Source organism: Juglans regia, chromosome 2 (genome assembly GCF_001411555.2).
Source record: "Juglans regia cultivar Chandler chromosome 2, Walnut 2.0, whole genome shotgun sequence".
Taxonomy (NCBI): Eukaryota; Viridiplantae; Streptophyta; class Magnoliopsida; order Fagales; family Juglandaceae; genus Juglans; species Juglans regia.
This window is the reverse complement of record NC_049902.1, coordinates 24005093-24011932: the sequence shown is the minus strand read 5'-3', so window position 1 is coordinate 24011932 and position 6840 is coordinate 24005093. Positions and strand designations below refer to the sequence as shown.

At 35.2% G+C, this 6840-nt stretch overlaps 1 long non-coding RNA gene across 1 annotated transcript; it reads left to right on the top strand.

Annotated features, from left to right (window-relative positions):
• Window positions 1–1753: 1753 nt before the first annotated feature.
• On the top strand, window positions 1754–6264 carry LOC109022326. Its single transcript, XR_004798592.1, has 3 exons — window positions 1754–3872; window positions 3949–4074; window positions 4199–6264. It is a non-coding gene; the product is annotated as an uncharacterized LOC109022326 (long non-coding RNA).
• Window positions 6265–6840: the final 576 nt, after the last annotated feature.

The window sequence follows — 6840 nt, the reverse complement described above, 5'->3', positions numbered from 1 at the left end:
ATATTTTATTATATTATAATTACGAATGATTTATGGCTGGCTAGCTTGAGACTGACGTGATCCCTACGTACGTACGTGAAAAAGATAATATATTGGCTATGCTGCTAAGATATTTCCTCCGGCCATTTTTAGTAATTACAAATTCATGCAGTATTTGCCGTACACATGGCTTAGATATATATATTTTTTTCCACATGATAAATTTGGAAATAATTAGCGATATACTTATATGTTTTACTGCATTGATCAGAAAGAAAAATAATAATAATAATTAAAAGGAAGATCAAACATTTTTTTTCGTGAACATAATTTTTAATTTCCTAATTAAAAGTGAGGAATTTTAGTCAAGGGGAAGAGGGGATCACCGTTATATATGAAGGAAGTTGTTGATCAGAACTGAAACAAATTGATTATTTCTTCTCTAGGGTTTGTTTTGTAGAAGTCATTGGATAGTAATATATATGACTACTGCTACATCCATAAAAAAATTATACAAAAGTAATTCCACAAATTAATATGGTTTCATCTGATTTGTTAGATCTATTTTACAATAAAAGTAACTTTATAATCTGACAAACCATATCAAGCTACATCAGTTTGTAAGATTATTTTTGTGTAATCCTTTTGTAGTTAGAGTATTTCCCAATATATATGCTCGCAACTATATTATATTATGACCCTGTTTGGTTCTTAAACTTATCTGAGTTCTACTCAGTTCAGTCTAATTTTAAGTTAAGTCTAACATTCTAACACCTAACTCTCAAATTACTAAACTCATCTTAACTCAAAACTTCTTTATACGTGGGATTTATAATCTTTTTCAATTCAACACTTCTTTACAGATGAGACTCACAACTTTTTTCAATTTTTCATAAATACATCTAAACTCATCTTAACATCCAAACTCATCTTTTAAGTGGATTTCACAAAACTCACTCTATCATTTTAACTTACTATTATTTATAAAGAACTCAATTCAACTCAATATTCAAACGTAGTCTATGATTACGTTTACACATTGGGATGTGTCGTCATGCAAGATAAAATATAAATGGTGGATCAAGTAGTCCTGATTATAGGCATGGATATTGGTAAAGTATCAAATTAATTAAGTATAAGAAGACATTCTTAAATATTTTAGGGTTTCAAAGCTTTTCAACCTGTCGTACGACAATCTTTTGAAATAGCCGCCTCGAATATGGATATTGTCACGCGTGCAAGACAATCTTTCAACTTGCTTCTAAAATAATTGGCTTACCTCTAAAGATAACAGATCATTTGAAATAGCCGCCTCGAATAGTTCTGTCACGGGTTTTCTTCATCATTAGCACTTGAAAACTACAACTTGTAGTACGTTCATGAATCTGGCCGGATTACACAAAATGGTAAATTATATTGATGTTATGCGTTAATCAATATTGTTGAAGGGTTCCTCGAATTGGAAATCAAGCTAACTAAATGCATGGGCTATATGTATGGGAAATTATATTCCCACCGAGGAATATCACCAACAAAAGCCACGATTGTTTTTTTTTTTTTTTTTGTTTTTTTTTTACTTAATAGCCAAGAAAGTGTTTTTTAATGAATTTGTGTTTTTCCTTTTGAAAATGCTTATGGGATTTTAAAAAAATGTTCAAAAAAAAAAAAAAAATGAACTTTTGGTGGCTGCCTTCGATGGTTGTGACAGAACCCTAGCTCCTCTATATATAAGAGTAGCTCTACTCATTTGCCGGCCATTCCCCTACACCACACACCGGTGATGCGGCTTTTGTTTTTTTGTTTTTCCTCCTAAAACGCATACCCCCAAATACTCTCTCATTTCAAAAATTTCCCCTTCCCTCATGTTCTCCCCTCCGCCCACCTTTGCCCCTTCACCCACCTTCACTCGCGGCGTTCAACTCACATTTTTCCAACTTGCACCACGTTCGCCACCATCTGGGGACGTCGACGAAAACAACCGACCAAACAAATTCACACCCATGTTTGCTCTCTCTCGATGTACATGGCTAAGTTAATTTTATAGTTCTTTTGTGAATTCAATTCTTCTTCTTCTCTTCTTTCTTTTTTGGGATGTTTGAAATGAAATGCTTTCATACCGCAGTCCTGAGTTCTTATCGTGAACATGGCCAACTCGATCCTCTTTCTTTGAGTTTTCCTCAAATACAAGTAATGTATTTCTTTCGTAGTTCTATTTCAAAGGAGTGGATGTATTTTTCTTTGCAATCTGGAAGTTGGAGGTGACTTCAAGACTTGGATTAGCAACAAAGATGCTCTTAGGGTATTTTTTTTTTATTATTACTAGATTTTGTTAGTGGGTGGGGGTTGTTTTCCTTACTTTCGATCAAGCTATCAGAGGCTAGCTATTGGAGAGAATCGAAACAGTAACAAAGACGATGGGAGAAAAATCTAAGAAATGTTTGACTAGATAACTAAACTCTTAATCAATGGGAAAACAACAATAAAACCCCAATACTTATATTGTTAGTGTGTGTATATATGAGAGAATAGCACTTGTTTCTATCGTTAAGTGAAATATACTAGAGGCTCAATTGTTTGAATTGGATTGGGGCAGATTCTCTTTGATCCATCATTCTGGTATGGCTATCACCTATACTGCGATAGTTTTAGTCTTGACATGACAGGGGTTGAAGGTTATTGCTATACTGTAGTCTTATCTGGATCTTGAAGGTGACCCATTTGAATCCATTAAAGGCAATTAAACAAAGGTTGTGACAATTTAAACATGGGACCCGTATGTGAGAGAAGGTAAAACATGTGTTTAGGATTCATTGGCTAGTAATTGTGCCATATAGAGTCATCAGATGTTTTCTTCTATTTTTTACCATCTTCATTTGATTCTCCAATTGAGCTCTCACTGCATGTAAATTCTTTTTATGACAGATTTTATAGAAGTGATGAGTTAAATGTATATTGAATCATCATCCCCATATAAAAAACTTGCAACGTTTAAGTGTTAGAACACCCCTCATATGAGAGAAACCAAGGAAAATACCTGAATTAAGACATGTATATGTTCAATTTTTCTTTAACTCACTAGCCCTGGCATATGGAGCTTTCTTAACCTACAAAGACACGCAGTCAGTAATGTTGTTGTGCATCACAGCCAAAAGAGCAGAAAAAAGATTCCCTTTTTGTAAATGGTAGCTACCATTTGTTAGAAGATAGTCTAATTGCATTTGACCATACGTTCAATAAAACTTATGGGGTTGTGTCCTCTTAAAAAAAGTATTAGTATTGATTTACACGCTTCGGTGGGATTCGGTCTCTGATAAGTGGTGTCTTGCATTTCTAAAGAGTCAGTAAATAGAAGCTTGAAATTGTCTCAACCAAATCATTTTTCTGTTTTTTTAATAAATTATGGTTTTATGAGAAAAACTATGGACAACTTATCTTAGGGGCATTATTTGCCACCATATTTAATTTAATGTTTAACTGTCAACCTTTTTTAAGTGTACATATTTTAAATGTACTGGTGGTGTGATAAGCAGTTTTAATATTTCCTATTATCTGGGTTCCTAAGGAACTTGCATCAGAGATGTGATTAAAATAGGTATAACAATCCAGAAAAACCTCTCTGCGATCGAGCCTATCTGTTTCATGTTTGAAATGATTTATGCCTTTCTGTTTAGTGACTTTGTTCTCAAAACTCAGTTGAAATATCGTGATGGACAAAGAGGAAGATGAAAGACCACCTAAGCCTTCTACATCGATTTCTTTTCAGACATGAATTTAAGTCGTTCTAACACCATGCCTAATTACAACCTCCATTGATGCTACCTTTTGGACCAATGATGCTTTACCCTCCGTCGAATAATGTGGAGGAGTTGGGATGAGTTCAACATATGATCTAGGTACATTTCTTTTAAACTTTTTAGTTTTTTTTTCTTATGTGCATTTGAGTCGTTCTATCACTATGCCTAATTACAGCCTCCATCGATGCCCTACCCTCCATCGAGTATTCTGAAGGAGTTAAGAAGATCTGAAAAGACTCCCAACTAGCAAGTGAATCATAACTCATGCCATTTAGAGCCGAAAGTGAAAAGCATTTTGGAGGTATATCACACATGAGTGATTAAAGCTGTCATATGACTAACGGTATTACACTTTTAACATGATGAGTAAACACCCAGTGTATATAATATCAATGCTAATCCCAACCATACATTTTCATTTTTAGAAACTTTATCGGACGTAAATAAAGAGGCAGAGACTAAGGGGCCTAATGAAGTACCGGATGATGAAAGAGTTGAGGAGTCGAAATCTAGTATGGAGTTTGCCACTGATAAAGAGTTTCTGGCCTATTATAAGCGATATGCCAAGCAATAGAATTTTGGTGTCATCACACAAAGGACGAAGAGAGAGACAAATGAGAGTATGAAGTATTTGACAATTGGATGTGCACGTGGTAACAAGTACCATCCTAGCCACACTAATATCTCAAGGCCACGACCAACAATTAAAATGGATTGTAAGGCGAAGGTAAATGCTCACTTGGTGAAGGGTGTATGGGTTTTGACCACTATTGAGATAGCTTATAATCATAGTACTGTCAACCCACAAAAATCTAGATTTTTAGATCTCACAAGTGCTTAGATAAATACAATAAAAAAGATGCTCGATTTGAATGACAGAGTAGGTATTCAAATGAATAAGAATTTTGGCACACTTGTTGTTGATGCAGGGGGTTTCGAGAATCTTGAATTTCAAGAGAAATATTATCAAAATTTTATTGACAAAGTGAGACATTTAAGGCTTGGTAAAGGAGGTGGAGAAGAAGTACTTAGTGACTACTTTGAGAGGATGAGGAAGATGAATGATGCTTTTGTTTATGTAATAGATGTGGATGACGAGTTAAGACCCAGAAATGTGTTCTGGGCTGACGCACGAACTCGAGTGGCGTATGACTGTTTCAGAGATGTTATCACCTTCAATATGACATACCTAACAAATAGATACAATATGTCTTTTGTTCCATTTGTTAGGAGTAAACCATCATGGGCAGTACATACTGTTAGGGGCTAGCTTGATTTCAAGCGATGACACAAGTACTTTTGTGTGGTTGTTCCAAACATGGTTGCAATGCATGAATGGTCGGGCTCCAAAAGTAATCATAACAGACCAAGACCGAGCAATAAAGGGTGCTATTGCATTGGTATTCCCAGACAGTCGCCATAGATATTGTCTTTGGGTTGAAGACTTCTCTAGAAATTAGGATCTCACTCCCAATTCAATGCGGGGTGAAGACTTCCATTCAGAGTGCCCTATATGATTCACAGACTTGCACATAATTTGAGGACAAGGGGGGAAACTAATTTAGAAGTATGACCTTAGGTGATAATGCATGGCTGCAAGGGTTTTATAACGAGAGGTCGTTTTGGGTACCAGTTTACTTGAAGAGTGTATTTTGGGCTGGTATGAGCACTACGTAGCGGTTTGAAAGCATGAATGGTTTCTTCGATGACTTTGTACATTCTGGTACGACATTGAAAGAATTTATCGATTAATTTAACAATACTCTGAGGAAGAAGGTGGGGGTCGAGACGACAACTGATTTCAATTCTTGCAACTAAACCATCCTATGTGTATCCCCATTCAACATTGAAAAGCAGTTTCAAGCGTTGTATACAAATGTAAAGTTTAAAGAGGTCAAAAGAGAGGTGTGGAGGATGATTTTATGTAATTGCGTACTTATCAACAACATGATTGCATTTCCACTTTCGATGTTTGGATGAAATTTTCACTGATCATGACCATATCAAAATCGTCTAGTACTCAGTTTACTATAACGAGGAGGAATGTGAAATTAAATGGACGTGTGCATTATTTAAGATGAAGGGGATTCTCTGTAGGCATGCATTTAAAGTTTTTCAGATGAAGAACATTCATGTGTTTCCAGAGAAGTACATCTTGGATCGATGGATGAAGGACTTAAATAGGAGATACACACTCGTCAAAATTAGCTATGATAACTTGCGACACAATGCAGATGCATAGAGGTATGAGGTTGTGGTGAAAAGATATCTGAAATTAGAGACCTGTGTATCCCCAAGTGATGATGATGTCAATGCATTCCTTTGCCTTTTGGATGAGTCTGAGCATAAATTTAATGGATTAAACTTGAGTCCCATTGTTAAAGAGAACGTGGTCGTGGACAAGGATAAGAAAATATTAAGCCTTCACGTTGTCTGAGGGAAAGAAAGGCCCCCAATGAAAAGAAAGGTTCCAACTGTGAAGAGGGCTACAACCAAGAGAAAGAAGAAACATGTAGTAAATTTTTTTTCTATTAATTCTATATATATTAATGGATTATATGCATATTCCTTTTTTAATGGATGTGTATTTTTGTTTTGGAATTTAGACTTGCAAAAAATATTTGATGATGAATCACAGCATAGTGAGGTCTCGGAAACTCAACTTGGTGCTAATATTGACAATTTTATTGTTGAAACACAATGTAATATTGTCACACAACTAACATCATCAAGCAATGAGGTGGTGTGAGGCAGTGGTTGTAACTTAGTAATTTATTTTGGCTATGAGGCTTTGTGATGAAATATGTTGTGAGTGTGAGAATCTTTAATTAATGTAAAGCGTAGATTTTGTTGTAAAGAATGTAATTTGCAAGTTGTAGCTTGTTGTGATTTGTAATATGTAGTTTATAGAACTGAGAAGCTATATAGAACTCATCTTGCGAGGGGTGGTTGGAAAGACACGACGCTGTGGTTTATTATCTATTTTTTGGAAATGTTATGCAACTTGATTCTTTGTTCTCGTGCATGTGTTATTAGTTTAGTAAATTGTGTTTTGACTGCTATGGAG